We start from the raw sequence: 20,038 nt of genomic DNA on the forward strand, positions 1-20,038 counted from the left end.
CCTCACCACTGCTTGATTGGAAACAAGTACAGTAGATTTGACAGGAAGCAGCCCTGCCTTGCCTTTATAATGTGTTTCCTCTTGCAGTATTGCTACACCTACTTCTATTTTGGTGATGTGATTGGCTTGCAGATGCTGGCTTAACACTTTTGTTTTATTCTTTGCACTGTAAATAATTGGGATTTAATTCATTTAGAGTTTAGAAGCTCTGACCAGAGAGAGCATGGCATCAGCCTCGTCTGTCTTTTCATTTAGACAACAACTGCACCTTCCTTGCTAGGCATCACTCAGGGTTTCTGAGCAGAGGCCAAGTTCAGCTACCATCAGACAGACAGACAGTAAGAGAATTGGACCTGTACACCCATATCAAAGAAGTCTACTCAAGTTAAGTAGTGATTAATGGGGAGTTTTAAGTAATTTTCCTATATTCACTCCTCATTTTCATTTGTGTGGCTGACACAGTTGAAACTGAGATTGTGTCACACTTCCTTTTCAGGTGTTTTGGCTTATAAGTTTTGTTTCTTAGTTTTGTTGAAAATTAAAGCTATCAAGACATAGTAAATAATTAATAATTCACCATATTATTGAAATGAAAATTATCCTTATTTTATCTTTGAAAGGTCTGTTCCTGAGATCAAAAATTAAAGTTTCTTAAGTTCAAAATATTGTCTCAAAATAAAACATTTAGTAGGGATTTGAAGCGATTCGGAAGGAGATGAACAGACACTAAGAATTAAATATTTTGTAATGTTTTGCTATATGCTTGTTCAGCAGCAAGTGTTTTATTAATTCACAATGGCTTCAGCTAAAACTGTGATTAATGTTAAGTTTCATTTTTTAGTAATTGTAACTAACAACACTCTTACATTTATTATTATTGTTGTTGTTGTTATTATTACCATTACTATTTGGACATTTGGAATGGGAGGTTGGAGAGCAGTGTTGCAGAAAGGGACCTGGGGGTCCTGGCTGATAAAAAGTTGATCATGAGCCAGCAGTGCCCTGCAGCCAGGAGGGCCATCCCTGTCCTGGGGGCATCAGGGACAGTGTCACCAGCCAGGCAAGGGAGGGGATTGTCCTGTTCTGCTCTGCACTGGGGCAGCCTCACCTCCAGTGCTGGGGGCATGTTTGGGTGCCACAATGTAAAAAAGATGCTAAGCCATTATTGAGCATCTAAGGAAGGTCACAAGGATGGTGAGGGGCCTTGAGGGAAAGTTGTGTGAGGAGTGTCTGAGGTCACTTGGTCTGTTCAGCCTGGAGGAGACTGAGGGCAGACCTCACTGGAGTTACAGCTTCCTCATGAGGGGAAGAGAGGGACAGACACTGATCTCTTCACTCTCATGACCAAGGACTTGAGGGAAGGGCCTGAAGCTGAGTCAGGGGTTGCTTAGATTGGACACAAGAAGAAGGTTCTTCATCCAAAGTGTGGTTGGGCACCAGAACAGGCTCCCCAGGAAAGTGGTCACAGCACTAGCCTGACAGAGTTCAAGAAGCGTTTGGACGATGCTCTCAGGAACATGTTGTACTCTCAGGAACAGTTGGGGTGCCCTGTGCAGAGCCAGGAGTTGAGCTCAATAATCCTGATGGGTCTCTCCCAACTCAGCTTATTCTGTGATTCCATAATAGGCCTCCTTCTATTCCTCAGGATTTTTTGTTATAGATCTCTGAGGTGTCTGCTTCCCTCATGCCGTGCTCTTCGCACTTTATCCCCCAGACTGCCCAAACCTTTCTGACCAATGCAAAGTGTATTGTCTGATTCTCTGGTCAGCTGTATGTCTTTTTTTTGGGGTTTTTTTTTGTTGTTGTAATTATTATGCAAACTTTTCTTTGGTCTGTAAATGATCACACTGACTCTTGCAGTAGAATAGCTTCTTGCATTTTTCTCTCCAATCAGCTGAGGAGAATAAACGTAAGACATGTCCCCTTACAGTGCAGGCATTTGTCTTTCAGGGAGCTCTCTGCCCCTTCCTTCACACCTTTGTGTGGTTTTCTCTCTCTATTGCTCTACCCAATGTGAATATACTCATTTCACTATCTATGCTCTCAGGGAGGATTTGCTACTGAGAAATTAAATAGTCTTATCATAAGTGACTGAACTGAGCATTTTTAAAGCATTCATCTGGAGGTCATTAGGTGAAAGGAACTCTATCAAGTTGCTTTCATTCTCTCAGAACTGAACCTGAGCAGACTTGTTTATTCCTTGATAGCAAGAATAGAGCACTAATTTGTGTGTGACAGTCTCTATGTTCTTGAGAGCATGACATGAGGTAAAATTTTAAGCTGTAGTCCAGACATCATTGAACCATTCTATTTTTGTGAACAACAACTGAGATCTAATAATGAGACTCTTCTTTTGTTTTAATAAGTTAAATAAAGAACTTTGAAACAACTGTGTACCAGAACAAAGAACATGTGCATTACAGAGAGGAGAAATAACAGGAGCATATTCAGAAAGGAAGGCATTACAGAAATTATGGACTCTGCTAATGTTGCATATCCATTTCAAAGGCATCAGAATAAGGTATTCTGCAAGGTGTGGGGAATGTCAAGAAAAATAAGACAGGCCAGAGGATCTCATAGGCACCTTCTGGCTCTAATCTTTCTAAATACCAGACAGAGTATAATATCTTTGCTCCTAATGTTCAAGGAAAAAATCATTTCTTCCTCTTTAAATGTGGCTGCTGGAGTAAAAGGACTCTGGTGGGCAAGAGTGTGACTGAAAGAAGGTAGGTTATTCACTTGAGATAATTGAGTTGTGTAAAAGTGATTTAAGATGAAGCATCAAGAATATATTGCACTAATCTTCAGCCATGTACTGCCCAGTAGTCAACATTCTCTAAGGCTCTTACAAGGTTTGCAGTTTATGAAAAACATTTAAGTGTTTCTGTTACACATTTTGGTTGCCATGTTAACTTGGCTTCCATCGGACTGCAACAAACCCAAAACACCTCCTTACATACTTGCTTTATGACATTTCATTAGAATGCCAATATAACAGTTTTATAGTAAATGTAGGATATGGCAGGAGACTAAAATAACACTGTATTCTCTAAACACTTTAATCTAGGTTTAATAATTTTAGGGTTTTTAGACATTTGTAACTTAACCTGTGGGCATAATCTAGTAGGAACAGTGTTTGAGAGAAGTTATGAGCACTGCGCTCTGAGATTATAAGTGGATCAAATAACATAGTGGTTCCAAGGGAAACTAAATCTTTTTAAAACCCCTCAAACATCAGTTTAAACTGTTAACTTTAATTTTATTTTAAATTCATGTTAGAGTAATTGCATCAAGCTGGGATTATGTGTGTTCTCTGATTCTGTCTTGCAGCACTTCTGCCTCTTTTAACCATTTCCTGTATGGGTGATTCTTACTTGTTTATTAATGGAGGTTTCTCCCTCCCAGGGTGTATTCTGTTAAAACAATATCTTACCAGTGAGAGCTTTGCTGGAACATTATTGGCAGCACAAGTAATTTATGCATTATGAAGGGAAGCATGTAATGCTTAATGTATGTGAGGATAAATTTTATTTTGCAGAGGATTTGTCAATTTAAAAATAGGTGTTCTGTACCCAAAAAATAGAAGATTACCATTATTATGGAAATATGCATTTCTCTTTTATATAGAAGAAGATTGCTACTTTTTACTGATTTGGATATATCTTTTCAAACACCAAGCAGGAAGAACAAAAGCAGCATTTTTTACAAGTTTTGAATGTGAACATGTGTCCATGTTGTGTTGCTTAGCACGACACACCTCACAGGAGACCAAGATGGAGAAATTGTTGGGCAAGCACCTCTGAAAATCACACATTCTTTTTAGCCAAAATATTTGTGCCTTGGGGGAAGTGGAATTGTCCTGTGAATTGCTATACACCTCAAAACAGAGAGAAAAACTCTAAACTTTATTATCTTTGTTTTACAGCAGAGGAAACTAAGAGACAGAAAGGCTAAAGCCAAAAATGTTACTGAAGAATTCAACAGAGAATGTGGCTTCTTGTTGGAGCACTTTGAGCAAAACTTCCATTTCAGGGAAGGCTGAGAACCTTATTTGGTTGGCAGAATAGGAAAAATCTAGCAGCAGGAATATCTCAGTCTCTGGAGAAGAAAGACAGGGCAAAGAATTAGCACCAGTACCATGGTCTAGCACCAAGAATGCTGTTTATGTATGATGTACATAGTTAAGCTTTTGCCCCAGTTTTTCTGTCAAGTCCAAACAGTGTTAATACAACTTGATCTTACTCTGAGATGAATTAATATAAATTAATATATTAGATATGTCCTTCAAAACAACAATATAAAATACTGCTTAATGAACAGCTGAGAAAATAGGCAGGTGCCTGGAAGAAACTTTTCAAAAATCAGTCTGCTTTTAAAGGAACCTGAATGTAATCTGCACTTCTTTCACCCCAAATTCAAGTACAATTCATACGCTCATTTACAATTTATTTAATGCCTTGCACATAGAAGTTTGATGTTTTAGATTCCTCAAGCCCTAGAACTTCTAAGCATTTTCCTCAGCTGCTGAGTTAAGATAATAAAGGATATATCATAAAAGCCCGTTCATTGATCTTCCATGAATCCTGTGACCCTGTATTAATGAACTATGTTATTATTTAGGTTTTTATAGATTCTGAGCAGCATTTATAGCACTGTACCACCTTAACCATAAGGAATTTGTGTTTCTGTGGAACACTTAACCCCAGAAAAAATGCCAAGTGGCTCTGTACATAAGTGACTAAGAAAATGCTTTTGTTTATAACTGCCTGGACTAGTAAAAAAACCCAAACACACCCAAAGAAGACACTGGATCACTCCAAGGAGTCTTCTGTTGGATGACTCCTTCTGTTCTTTCAGGGAGTGAAAATCTCCCTCCATATCACAACACCAATCTGAGACTTATCAGAAGCTTATTTCAAATGAGAGGTGTTCAAAGACAAGAATGGGCTGCTCTGCTCAGGGACTTGGACATAAAACAGAGGGTGAATAAGAGGCTGGTGTCTGGGAACTGCCATAGAAAAAGTAGGTAGAATGAACACTGAGGTTTTATGGGTTTCCAGCTTTTGGCTGCTGCCCTACTCCATCTATAGATTAAGTCAACCTCTGGCTTTTAACTCAGTGCTCTCCTGAAGTTGTGTGCCTGCCCTAGATTATGTCTTTTTCACAATGAATGACCCAATATTCTTGTGATCTGAAGGGAAGAGATTAGACAAGTTATTTGTTGTGTGAGAGCCCCATGTATTCTCCTCTTCCTCATTTATAACAGGAATCTGAATCACAGTATTTAACTCCAGGGAGGAGGCACCTTTGCTCTGTATGTGAAAGAAGTCTGATGCTCTCCTTAGCTTGTTTGGTAAAAAGTTCTGGCTTGGGATGTAGCCTGTATATTAACTTGAAAAACCTGGGCTCAAGACCCTTCAAAAATGTGTCTAAAGAATGGCTGTGAGTTGAGTATTTATGCGGAAGACACATTTTACTCACATTATATGTATGAAAGCATTGACACAGTGGATAAACCCTGGATATCTATAGGATTCATCCAAAAAATCACCTTGGAGTTACAGCTGAATTTAAGTGTTTAATCTAACTGTTGTCTGGATTATTCATCACTTTTTTCTTCACAATTTCTCTTTGAACTTCCCCTCTTACTGGAAAACCAGTATGTTACAAATAAGCATATCCCCAGCAGCTGGAAGTAAGTTAAAGAATACTCACCCTGCAGCATTTCAGGTCTTACTAAAGTCACTGACCCAAGAAGTGGAAACCTATAAAATTTAGTGCTGGCAGGTGAAGAGCTTTTCACTGAACCTGTCTTCTTAGATCATGGCTTTTGGCTATGCTGCGTTTATACACTCTAGCCATGATAAAATATATGTGTACGGGCTACTCTCTATTCCAGATCCTGTCCAACCAGGCTGTAAAAGCATCACAATTTGTCCCCACACCCCTCAGCCCTGGTGGGTATGCTAACTTTTGTCCAAACAGCCTGAACATCCAAAAAATCCCTCACTTTTTCTCTAGCACATGCATGGTTTTGTGGGGAGCTACTCCCCTGCCCGATGGAGAGAATTCACCTTGCAAACACTTTTACTGTCAAAACTTGGCTTTTGAAGCTCTGCACAAACTCCTGTTAATCACCTTTGACTCTGCTCCCACTGCAGACAGACCTCCTCAGTATGCCCACGTCTTCATTGCCTCAGCAGAAACCTTCTGCCAGATACAGTCCACTGAAGGACTGAGAAACAAAATAGCTGTTGTGAGGTAGGAAGTGTGTCAGTGCAAAAAGAAAAAGGATGGGAAGAAAGAACAAAACTACCAGCCCTAGAATTGAGGAGAGAAAAGATTTTTACTCCTTGTTCTTACAATAAGCAAAGACTGGAAGTCAAGTGACTGTGTCAAGATTTTGGGGTTTATAGCTTGATTCTAGCTTTATTAATTCCAAAAAGCATGTAAAAAAAAGTTTGCACTTTGGAGTGCTTCTGTAGATAACCAAGACAGATACACAGTGTCCTAGATAGGACAGCTGGGTATTGAGCCCATCCTAAGCACTGGTGACCTATAATGCCTAGAACCTGAAAGGGAAGATAATCTGAGCATACTTGTGCTCAGTGCACAGTCACTTTTCTTAAAAAATAGATGGGAACTAGACAAATATATTTTACTATATTACTTGTTCCTGGGATGATGGTTCAGATGCAGCCCAGCCTGAAGATGTTTGGACCTTCTGCTCCCACCCTGAGTGAAAGTACCCAAAGACTGCCAATGAAAGAGGGCAATGTCTGTTACTTTCCTGTGCACACACAGACACATACACATGCCAACACCAAGTGTACCTCTGTGCACCCACAAATAGTGCTTAATCATGAAACCAGGTATTGGAACTACTCCCTGAGAACTAAGGAAATCCGTCCTTTTGGTCCTTTTTTTCTAACATTTGTAAGAAATGTTATCCTTTGACCTTAAATGGGACTAAACACAGTACATAAGTAAATGGCATAATACCAGGATGGAAGATATTTCCACTGAATGAAGGGCTACTGAAAGCAGTGTAGCCTAAGGCTCAGCCCCAACTATAAACAGTCTATCCATTCGGGTTGTTATCACCTGCCATGGACAGGCAGAGATTCCCCCTCCCTTTGATTCTTTGTTTCCTTTCCTGTGATGTGGTGGTGTCAAAACTCTGTCCCCACTTCTTTTGTAATGTGAGAAACACCTATATCCTACAGCAGGGAATAGGACATAGGGATTAATGTCCCTTATTGAGACAGCCTCTAACTCCATCCCACCAGGGAATGTCTACCTGCTTAAAAGGCAATGGCATAATCAATGAACAGAGGAGAAAAAATGAACTTGGACATCTTTTCTTCCTTGGCAAAGGAGGCTAATGAGAGCCATCCTTTAGCCTCCCACACTAAGACACACCCCTTTCAAGATTGAATTCTAAGTGTTCTGCCCTTATACTGATTAGTTCCGTTTACATGACAAATAAATGGTATGGTGATCCTTGCCAGAAAGAAAACCCCTTCAAATCATTAATCTTTAACAAAATTTTAAAGGCTCAGGCATATTAATGCGTTATTTGGAAAAATATGGTTAACAGAAATCATCAAGTCATAACGTCACCTTCACTTAACTAAATATGAATCAACAGATTTGATGAGTCCAGGCCAGGCCTTAGCAGAAAGGATTGTGCATTGCAAAGGCTGTGCCCCACCACTGGGATAACTTGGCATGGCTTGCTGGAAGCATTGGCACAGGAGTGGTAGATCAAATGAGGAGGGCCATCCTTTTTACAGTCTTGTATCCTGAAGGGCCAAAGGCCACGAGCAATATGAGAGAGTGGCTCTCTGCCAAATATAGCAGGAGTGTGTTTGTGTGCAGCAGGTGCTAAAAAAATGGGCTTTAAAACAGGTTAGCTGAATAGCACTCTGCAACTGCCTTCTTCTTCCCACTGATTCCAAGGCAACTTACTCCAGAGGAAAACTTATTCATTGTAGATTTCTAAAACTGAATAAGACAGTGCCATTCTCTCTTGCTTTTCACAGTTCCTGCCCCGAAAATATAATTATTTCAGTTATAATTAGTAGTGACTACCAGTGATCACTCTCTTGGTCACTGAAATTAAGAAAGAAAACAACCAAGTAAATATAAACTGAAAAAAAAAATTGCTAATTTCTCTGTATCATCTACTTTTTTAGATCATACTAAATCCTATACAAATACCAGGGTGGAAAACTCTCAACATAATTCAGTTATGACTTCCCTTATAAATTCATATAGAGACTGAAGGAAAACTGAATTGCAGAAGATGGCTTTGAAGTGAACCTTCATCCTGACAGTTAAAATCAGGCTGTATAAATTATGCAAAAGTTATCTGAGAAGAAGCATTCAGCTAAAAATTCTAACTCATTTTTTTGGCCATGATTTTGGAAGAATATCTTAGAGAGTGAAATTCTCTTTTCATGGAAATCTGGGGAAAGTAGGGGTTCTGTGAAAATGTTTACAGCTTACATGCGCATGTTGAGAGCTCTAATACAATGTGTTGAGTCAAAGTAGAACAGTAATATATGATCAGAAAATTAATGAACATGTGAAAACACAAATAAGTCTCCATTGCAAACAGCTTGCAAGCAATTCATTGCCAAATGAAAAACTTAATATGCTATCCATCAAATGGTATAAAATAAAGCCAGATTAAGAAGAGCTTCCATTCAGAATCCATAAGTAAAGTGTCATGAAGTGTGAAATATAAAAGTTTCATCTGATCTGAAAAGTTAAGCTCAGTCAATTATTCCCAAGCATCTCCTTTAGCAGTACAGTAGCTGTACTAAATCTAACAATAGTTAACTTAAACACTGGCTTTAAAATCTAAAGTAAGAATCAAAAAAGCACAGATACAAGTTTTATTGAAAAAAAAAAAAAATATATAATGGGTAGATCTTTGAAAATATAGAAAAGGTGGAAAGGCTACTACAGTCCTCTAAGACAGGAAGTCAGGAATGTATGGTCACTGGAAATCAGTACTGTTAGTTCCTGTGAGAAGTAGATGAAAAATATCTAAAACTAACCACAGCTATAAACATCTGGATGCTCAGCTGCCCTGTTGGATGAGAGGAAGCAGGTGCAGTTGTCCTCTTGGTTTGAATTAGCCTTACACTGCTGATGGCAGACATTCCTGGAAGAGGATAACAGCCCCCAGATGGAAACATGACCAGTCCCAATGCAGTGGAGAGGACTGTCTGGATTTCAGTGGAAGAAATGGTGCTTGGGTAGAGCCAGCCACAATAAGGATCTTATCTTTGAAAGTCATAACCTTTTCCATACCCTCTTCCCTCAGTAAACACTCTCCCTTGAGCCAAGAGAGAGATGAGAGAGCCTCAAGCAGATGGAAAAGGAGGAGGAAAGACACTCAGCTGGCCTGCACACAGCAAGGCTGCAAGAACTGAGGTGTGTGCAGACAGGATGTATCTGTTCAGAGAGGAGATTTGTAACCAATATTGTTCAGGTCAACTGAGTTGGAAAGATAGTTAAATTGTACAACTGTCCAGTTTGTGAATAGCATGGTCTTACTTCAAAGGGGGCTGTATTTCAGACAATGTTTGTTAATCAAGTTTAATTGTATGGATGGGTGAATGAGACTATAGATGCAAACATTGCATAACCATATACCTTGGGTACCAAATACCTTTGGTATTTAAATTTCTGTAGAAGCCACCGTTAAGACCACTAATTCAAAATGAAGGACATGCAGAGAAAGCTCATCAAAAAGAAATTGGACATGAAGCATCCATCCTTCTGAACAGGATTGGCTTACATTAGGATATGAAAGCTGAGGAAAAGGAACATCAATGAAGATAAACAGTTTAAATTAGCACAAAACATATGGGTATAATAAACTGTGCATGAGATGTAAGATGTGGGATGTTAGAACCTGATATGGCTTTCTAATAGAGATAAAAACATGAAAAAACATTGAAAACAATTCTCAGCAATTCTACAATTATGTATAAGAAATCCATGTGAAGACAATTGAGCTGGATTAATTGGGACAGAGTTGGTTTCCTTTACAGCAGCTAGTACGGGTCTCTGTTTTGTATTTGTGCTGGAAATGCTGCTGATAGTGCAGAGATGTTTCCATTATTGCAGAGCAGCTCTTAAACAGAGTCAAGGTCCTCACCCCACCAGCGAGGAGGCCGGGTGGGCACAAGGAATTGGAAGTGGACACAGCTGTGACAGTAGACTCCAAATAACTCAAGGAATGTCCTATATCATATGGCTCAACAGATAAAGTAGAGGGGGGAAAAGTAAGGGGGGGAACATTCAGAGTGATGGCATTTTGTCTTCCCAATCCCCATTATGTGTGATGGAGCCCAGCTTTCCTGGGAAGGGGTGACCACCTGCTTCCCCTAGGGACCTGGGGAAAAGGTTTTCCAAATCTTTGTTTTACTTTTCTGATACAATTTTTGTTTGTGAGGCTTTTAATTTACCTATTAAGCTGTCTCTATCTCAACCCAAGAATTTTCCCACTTTTACCCTTCCACTTCTTCCCCCCATTCCACTGACAGGAAGTGAGCTGCTGTGTACGTCTGAGTTCCTGGCTGGGGCTAAATCATGACAAAAATACAAAACTGTACATCCAGCGAGCAGAAACCAAACCACCCTAACTCAGAAAAACCATTCAAATTCAGTTTCTAGCCTTAATTTTCTCCTGTAACTAAAGGTCTGGGTTGTACCTTTATTTTCCTTCCATAAGGATTATGCTAAGAGTCATGACTCAAAAGGCAGTCTCTGCAGTTTCCAAGGGAGATCAAGAAATGTAAGTGTAGACCTCTCTCTTGGATAACTATCCACAGGTGAGAAAAGCAGCATTATCTGGTTTCAGCTTAGCCGCCTTCTTTGGGATGGGGTGGTGGTGACCACTGGTCAGAAGTGATGATGTCTGACCAGAGAACAGCTACACTGGAAGAGGTAGGGTTCAATTTTGAGGCTCCACTCCTATCCAGGACACTCTAAGACAGACATAATGTCCCGGTTGTTTTCCATCAGAGTCAGAAAGAGTAGAGCAAGTTGTAAGCTGAAGTCCATGACTCTAGTCCTGCCCAAAATCTGCCCCCGAAGACCAAAGAGAGGCTAGCAGTTTAGAAACTTACCACTGCTTTATGTGAGCAAGTTTTTGTGAAAACCTTAACAATTTAGGAGGTAATTTTGGCAAGCTGACAATTCCAAGCAAAGGCTCCCGAAATTGCTTAAAAATTGCATTGTGACTAAACTAAGACAGAATATAACAGTAGCTGAGACAAGGCCAAATTGAAGGAAATGCAGATTGCCACTAGCTATTTTCCCCTCTGTGAAATATAATATGTAATATTTTTCTTTACATAATCCCTGGCAGTTAGGTGAACATTTTTACCCATCTTTTACAGATGTATATTCCAGAGCAGAGAATTGATCAAGTGCTTTGAACAAAGCCATAGATTAATTTGATAAAAGTAATTGATCTGATTCCACACCTCTTCATTCATAGACGCTTTTGTCTCTTTTGCCCCTTTCTTGGGTAGAAGATGTGGTTTTAGCATTCACATTCACCATTACACCAGAGACATCCTCTCCTTAGTTGCTTCACTTGAATTTGTTTATTCTGCTACTGTTCTCTGATCATCCTTATTACCACACACTGAGCCAAAATTATTTTGGGTTTGTGAGAGACTGAATTGTTAATGGTTAATGACTCAAAACAATTGCCAATTTTTAATTATTTTGGATCTTCTAACCAATATTTCTATCTTAGGTTCTCAGTATTATGCTTACATTTATGTTATATACCTGTTTTTTTAATATTTCCACTATTCTTGTTTTCTTCATCTTTTAAACTTCAGTATCTTTGTCATTTTTGTTATGTAGAGTATTGAATTGAAATTCAAATGTTATTTAAATTGCAATTAACAGGGTTTAAGTCTCACCTGTTTCTCTATTTCTTTCTTCCATTTTGGAAAGCTACCCATGTTTTATTTTTCCTTCTCTACTGTTGTCTGCATTGATAAATAAATTCCTACACCTTCCTGCACTCCAGCCTCACACTGACCACTGCCCCCTTCCATGGGACACTTGGTCACTGAGTCTGGATGAACCTAGCCTTCAGTGCCTCTCCCTTGCTGTGTCCAGAACCTGCTGGCTGTGTTTTTTTTTTCCTGTGGCTTGTGCCTTCACAGCCCTCATCACGAGATTGTAAACTAAGTATTAGTTCTGAAGTGTGTTCACATTGTATTTTGGTTTATTGTGTAATGGTCTACCCAAATTAGCTTGGAATCAATGAGATCTGTCATCTAATTTAGCTTACTGTAGAGCAGACAGTAATGAAAAAAGACAACATTATATACCTGACTTATTCAATTGACAAAAAATCCTGTTATCACTACTAAATAATCTAGAGTTGCTTACTATAATGTCAACTAACAAAAAGCTAGATGGTAAGCTATAGCAATGAGAGGTGTTCCCTTTCCCATTACAGGAATGAGAACTATTTCTAATGAGATGTCAAAAATCTCCAGTTACTGTTTAGTAACAGTAAATAAAAGCAGTAACAGCAAATAAAAGACCCTGTGGCAACACAAATATCGCAAAAGAAACCACAAAGATTCCTGATGTAATCATAAGGGAAAGAAAGAGGATATATGCGTTTTAAAATGCATTTAACATAACTCACTTGTACAAAAGTATTTAAGCCTCGAGAGACTATTATTCATGCTGAAATATTTGATTCGTAGTATTTTCAAGCATCACTGCAACACAGTGTCACACAGAGATTTCAGATGAAAATTATTTTTTGCTTTAAGACAGAAGGTCCCAAAATGAAGGCTTTAACTGGCGAGAGCACGAACTGTAGATTATTTCAGCTGCTGTGACCTGGTAAATACCGACTTCAGCAGATGCCGACAGGAGGGCAGCGCGAGGAGGAGTTCGGCCAGCAGGTGGCGAGTTTTCTTCAGGATTGCACTTCCACAAAGAGATTTTTTTTTTTTAATTATTTTTTTTTTTTAATGGTCCTGTCTGTTGTTCAGTGATGCCCTGACTGGATTATTCCTACAGCTTTAAACGCAAAAGCCTATCTCAAAATAACCTTAAAGGCCTGACCTCAAACCACGAATAGCAGGAAGTTCTCAGTTAGGGTTGAAACTCTGTCACTACTTAATCTTCCCCCTGGGCCAGTGTATTGCGGCTTATTTGGTATTTAGGATCACCTGATGGCACAAACCCCCCCCGTTAGGTGACCTTTATCTCTAACACTTCAACATGACTATGTATGACAGAAAATTGTCTTTCCAACTTGACTCTTAACTTCCTTTGCTTTTGTGACTTTTAGTTGGCCCCTCAGGTTTATTTCCATGTAGTTTCAAAGGGAAGTTATATAGGTTTTGCAAGTGAACACTAAAAAAACCAAAAAAACTCCACTTTTTTTTCCCTATAGTACTGCTTTATATTTAGAAACTGCTAAAAACAGGAAAACCATTGTGAGTGATCATACAACTAAAATTCTGTTTTCATATACATTATCCTAAATAAACATCATTTTAGGGTTGTTCTAAATGACAAAATTCTCACCAAATCAATATTTCTACATACTTTAGCCAGTCAGGAGCCCTATATTATTAAAAACAATATTTTTTTTGTTAAAATAACACCTTTCCACTGAGTAAAAGCCAACAAATTGGATCTGCAGTGACACAATGCAGTGACACATTTGTTAGATATTAATGTCACTGAAGTCAATCATAAAAAATCATATAGTTTTCTGTGGGAGAAAGAATACTTGAATTCCATGGCTGCTTCGGTGTCAGGTAGTCATGTCAGCAGTGTACATATGGCTAAGGACCAACTGGCCTCTGGCAATCATCATTTTATAGAAAAGAGGGGGCCCAGATGTGGTTTAGAGGACCAAGGGCTGATGTAATTGAATTTAAAATGCCTTGTCCCCTGCGGAGAGTTGGCCATTGTGTCTGCCAGCAGCACTGGTCAATGAGCTTACAGCCAAGGGAGTGGGCAGCAGAGCTGGGACCAGCAGCTATGGACTACACATTTGTTTGGAGCAGGGAAGGTGACCCCAGTGCATGAACCTCTCAGTCTTGTAGTGAATTTCCATCACTCTACAGGACATGAAGTACTGGCAGTTTCAAATATTTGCTGAGAGAGTGAAGGACCCAAACCTGTTTTTAAAATTGGCTCCCACTGGCTACTGAGCCAGGTTCTGCCTTCCCTGGATCTCTTTCCAAGGTTCAGGTTCAGGATATTTAAAACAACACCCACTTTTCTGAGCTGTAGGCTGTGATTCTACAGACCTGACCCAGCAGATCTGCCCCTAGAGCCTGTCCAAGACTGTGGAGTGGGTTTGTACAAGATCTTCCCAATCTTCAGCACCTCTTCTCCCTGTTTGCAGTGCCAGACAGGCATGGCAGCTGCTGTGTCTCAGGCATGGAAAGCTCACAACTCTTGACAGATTGTCAGAGCTCTGTGGCACAAGTGATGGTCCAATCACCCCTCATGCTGCTGCACATGGATTGAATGTACCTTTGGGCTCCAGTGTCCAGTCTGTTGGGATGAGAAGATAGGAATATTGGCAATTGACTGAACTCAGAGCCTTGTTTCATTACATACCTATGCACTGGACAAAGCCAAAACAAGATCCCAAATAATTAGGATGTAAATTGTGGAGTCCTGTCAATTCGTATTGCTATCTCTAGTCCTGCTAATTCCAAAGGAGATGCTGAACTGCTGCCATGAAATGTTGCTATAATTAAACTAGGAAAAGCTTTTCTAACCACTTCTGGTGCAGAAAATGTTTCATTTTTTTCATTTGTAACAAGCTCGTTGTCACACAGGTGTATGACCTATCAGCCACTGCAGATATGTACTTCATTAAGTTCTGAAGATAAAGCCTGAGAAAAATGTAGAAATAGAAAAGACTTATACCCTTCCCCTAACCTTCAGGCTATGAATTGAGATACCTAAAACAAGGACCATTGGGTCTGTGCATGTGCCAGCACATGGTCAATGAAAAAAAGAAAGGGAAAGGTTTCTCTAAAATGATCTCAACAGGAAGTTCCCTGCTTTCAGGAAGTGCTGCATCCACTGGAGATTACTAGCTCAATGACACTGTGATGAAATCACTCCATGGAAGATAAATCTTGTGGAATTCTGATTCCAGTCCTGTGATTGACAGACCATGGCATGTAAATGTTGTCTTTATTCACTGAAAGTTATGGAGTCCTCTTTTAAGTGTTAACAATAGTAAATATAAGCCTTATCAAGTTACATACCATTCAAAAAAAATTAAAAATATAAAGGTCACTGATATTCCTTCATTCAATATAGATACCCTCCTACTTCCATTGTGCATCCTGTAATGCTGTCTGTGTTAGTATCTCTCTGTACCTACATACACATACAAAGGTTCTTCCCTTTTCTAGTGTATATGTATTTACATGTATACACATGTAACTCTAATTTCATACGCATCTTTTGATACTATCTAGAAGTAACTCTGAAGTCTGAGAGATTTCTCTTGGTGATCCTTATTCCTAGACAAAGCGGAGCTGGATGGGTTGGAGGATACCCCTGCTGAGTTTCAAGGCTAGCAGAAGTGTGTATTTTATAGCAGTAGAGAAAGGATTTCCCTTTAAAACATGTGGCATAGGCATAATCCACAGCAAAATGATGTGATGTCCAGGCTTCGCTGGCATTCCACTTCAGTGTCCCAATTCACACTGGTCTTTGTCTCACAGGCCCCTTTGGAACTCATGTCACCAAAGCCTTCAGTTCCTCTGGGATCATTAAATCCTTACTCAATTTCCAGCAGATATGGGAATTGTATGTGAGCAAATGTAATGTACACAAATCATTCCAGCCACCCTTGTATTAAATGAACTTTTTTAAGAAGCAGTTTTTGACCTGATAGAACATAGTGGTTTCAAGGGAACCATATAGCCATTACAATCCATCATATAAATGAATACTTAGGGACGCCTAAATCCAAAGATTATTTGTCTGTTGTACATACACTTGCTTAGAGGAGGCTGGAGGATAGACCCCTCAAATCTGCAGTGAAAACATCTGTACTTTTACAAAATTTTCCTTAAAAATGAGCACATACAAAAGTCTTTCTCAGATTTTAAAATGATCATTTCGTTTTGAATCAAAGTGACTCCTAGCATCAAATTACATTTTGGATGTATTGCTAATAAATTATTGGTTTAGAAAAGCAAAGGATTTCAGAATGATAAAGAGTATTTTATACTACCAGTCCTGATTGCAGACCCTGGTTTCTCTATAACCTGATGGTTTTTCATGTGTTATTAATTACTGTGTACTGTACTCCTTTAACAACTATGGCAGATACTGTAAAGCTGAGGAAAAGCAAGTGATATAAAATACAAAACTGTTCTACAAACCCTGCTTTTGCTTCCTTTTGTTGCTCTCTCACAATGTAAAAACAGATAAATGGTTTCCTCTTTCAAATACAACAAAAAGAAATTACTCCTGGGAGGAGCCCTAGGATGCCAAGTTTGAGCCTGGATTGAATTTTTATGGCCACTGTAAAAACTCCTGAAAATAGGAAATTATAATGGAAATGCTGACTCTCATTTCACGAGTGTGAGCAGCACCACCACGGCATTATTAGTGATCTAAAGGGGCTGGAAGTTAAAGTGGAATCATTTACACAACCGACTTCACACCGCTTTGCAAACAAGGGGTGTGTGCGGGAGACTGGTGGTGGGGGGAGATCTTGCGCTTAATTAGTTGCTTGCAAAATCCATTGTGATTCTTAAAGAAGACAAATCCCCTATCGCTCTATTCCGTGCTCTGGATTTTCTTTCCTACTCCGAAGAAGTTGCTGGCAGAGGGCTGTCCCCGCCGGCTGCGCGGGGAGCGGGGGGGCCAACCGGGACTTGCGCGCCCGCGGATCTCTCCCCCGCCGCAGTAACTCTCTAGAGAAGGGCGGTAATACATTAAAGCGCCGGGTTACATCTCAGCACCGCAATGAAGCAAGAACGATTTCTCCCTTATTAACAAAATGGAGATGTTCCAAAGTTTGCCTTTTATTTTCAGGGACCACTAGAAATTTGGAAAAAAAAAAAAAAAAACAAAAAAAAAAAAAAAACAAAAAAAAAAAAAAACTTCAAAGTTGGCAGAACAGCGTTATATCCATCTCTGCACCGATTTTCTTTTTGAGGGATGGAGGCGGGAGTTGCTACTTGAAGAGCGTTTACTCGCACCACGGGAGCAGTTTCCACCCGCGTTGTTTGCCGCTATTCTTCCCTTTCTTGTCATTAGCAGCTATTACTAAGGCTGCAAGGAACCTGAGGAGCGAACTGTGGTCGGGAGGGAGCGGGGGATCAGTCTGGGAAAGGGGGTGCGGGAGCGCCCGCGCTGCCTCCGGGCCCTGCCCGGCGCCCACCGCCACCCGCAGTTCCCGGCCACGCTCCGCGCTCGGCCCCCGAGAGCCCGTGGTCTTCCCTGCCCCTTTCTGACTCTCCCTTTTCATCTCAGCCCGGGCAGTTCCGTGGAGGGCAGAGTCCACACAGTCTAGTCCTTCACCGCGAGCATCAGCAAAATCGAAGGAAGAAGAGAAACCAGGCAAAGCGAAGAAAAGCAGAATACATATATACGTATGCATATATATATGTACCCCGGGTGCCACAGATAACGGGGGCGTTACACCTTGCCCGGGGAGGCGTGAGGACAAGGAGGGGAACGCTGAGTGCACTTGTGCCTGCTCTCCCCTGCGTGTCTGCCGCCGGGGCTGCTTCATCCTCCCGGTGAAGCTCCGGAGCCTCCGCCGAGCGCTGCCGGCTGCTCAGTCCTGCAGTCCCGCTTCCTTTCCCGGGAGTGTCGGGAGCTGCAGGGCTGCCGAGCGGAGGCAGCTTTGCCCAGCCATCCCCCACGCACCGCCTCTGTGTTCGCCAGACTCCGGGGGCGATGGAGCCCCTGGACTCGCCGAGCACATGAACCTCCCCCTGCTCCGCCGGAGCCGCTGCTCCCCCAGCCCCAGCGGCGGATGATGCTTCGCGAGTAGCGCAGTTGTTTCTTCTCAGTAAAGAATTTTAAGGGACAAGCACAGTTCCCCGGTGGGCAGAAAGTCCCACGGAAGCAAAAGGGAGTTTTATCCTGCCCCTGGCTATGGAGTGGGGCCGGGAATCGTTTTTCTTGCAAAGATTAAGTGGGTGAAATTGGGTATTCCAGCTGCACCAGGGAAGAGGAACATCAGTCAGGCTGTGTAGCCCTCTCCCAGCACACGTGTAGGTGCATCCAGGGGTGACCAGCATCCAGAGGAGCGTGAACCAGAAGAGGTGCGATCCCCAGTGCCCGCAGTGCGAAGGGCTAGCCCTGGAACCCAGAACTCGTTAGAGAGGAGATGACAAGAGCAACAGGCTCCCACGGGAGCGATGGGAAAATGCCCTCAGATGTTCTCCCCGTGCCCCCTGAGTCTGCTTCGCAAGGGTCACTAAGCCGCTCCCCCCGGTTCGGGCACCAGCACCGGCACCGACGGCACGGGAGCGAGGCGGCAGCGCCCGACGGCGACTCCGGCGCTGCGGGAGCGCAGAGGACCAGCAGTCCCGGTGTGCTGGATCCTCGAAAATGGGGTGCATTGCTGCTCCCCGAAAATGGGATGCATAGAATTGGGGGCCTTTGACTTGCAGATACGTGGGACAGGATAGGGACGGGGATGATTTTGAGAAGGGGATACAGGTGGGAAATAGGAATGGGGGTTCCGGTCTCCTCAGTCATTCCATAGATTTCTCTTGCAACGAATTGAGTTTCGCTGTCACGTCTAAATCCTACAAACGTGGCTAGCTTTGGGAGCAGATGCCTTCGCTTTTCACAATTCTCTTGAAGTCGTAACATTCCTAATCGACAGCAGATCTTCGCTGTGGAAAAGCACAGCATATTCCCTGCGTGTCAGAGTGGTTTTGTTCCCCGTTCCCCGCATTAAGTTCCCCGTATTACGTTCCCCGTATTATGCAAGTTGACATAATGCAAATTAGCAAGGGACATCATAAAAATCCATTCGAGAATAAAGGTTTTGGAACAACATACTCTTAGTAACTTAAACGCCAGATATTTAAAATAAATGCACTTAACAAGACAGTTAACCTGAAACTTCAGTTCTATTGCCAGTGGGTTGACAAGTCCAAATATTTTTATTTTTTAACAAATACGTAAATATCAGACGACACATTATCCAGGCAGCTTTCAGCTACAGCTTCCAGGAATACTCTAGAATAGAATGATTTGTCAACAATCTGCTTTGATTATAAACTACTTTCGCGTGGGAATATTTTTTTTTTTTGTGTCTCACTCCCCCGTTTTTCGATGTTTAAGTATTTATTTCAGAATGATGGGGTTTGTACCTGGAAGTGCATGGTTTGGTTTTTGTTGTGTTTTTTTTTTTTTTTTTTTTTTCCCTCAAAGGCAGCACGTGCAGGTATCGTAGCTGGTTTTGCGTTTAACGTCTCAGCTAATCTGCTATTTCTCTAAAGAGAATTGCGATTTTTGTTTTATTAGTGCATGCACCCACCCAGGTATAACAAGATTTTTCCTATGAGAAAAGATATATCTCCTGCTAGAAGAATCTATCTGCGGTCTGTATCTTGGTCTGGGGACACTTGGGAATGTTACATTCTCATTCAGACAACTGGACCTAAACTATATTTGAAAATGCAAACTTATTCAAAGAAGTCAGCTTACAGCACTGGATAATTCTCGACAGGAATGCAAATACGAGGTTTAGGGGTTTGGGTTTTGAGGGTTTTCCCTTTTAGCTTTTTTTTTTTTTTTTTCCTTGTCCGGGGGGATGTTTATGTGTTGTTGTTTTTTGGTTTTTTTTTTTGGGGGGAGGGGGTTTGAGTGCGTGAGGGTTATCCTACAGAAAGAGAGAAAATAACAACACGAAACGCGAGAGAACTGAAGAAGAACTGGGAATGTCTCTGCTTTGCCCCATAAAAATGCCACTCGTTTACAAAAAAAAGGAACGAAAATTTCTTCG

The sequence above is a fragment of the Anomalospiza imberbis genome, chromosome 3, assembly GCF_031753505.1.
Source record: "Anomalospiza imberbis isolate Cuckoo-Finch-1a 21T00152 chromosome 3, ASM3175350v1, whole genome shotgun sequence".
Taxonomy (NCBI): domain Eukaryota; kingdom Metazoa; phylum Chordata; class Aves; order Passeriformes; family Viduidae; genus Anomalospiza; species Anomalospiza imberbis.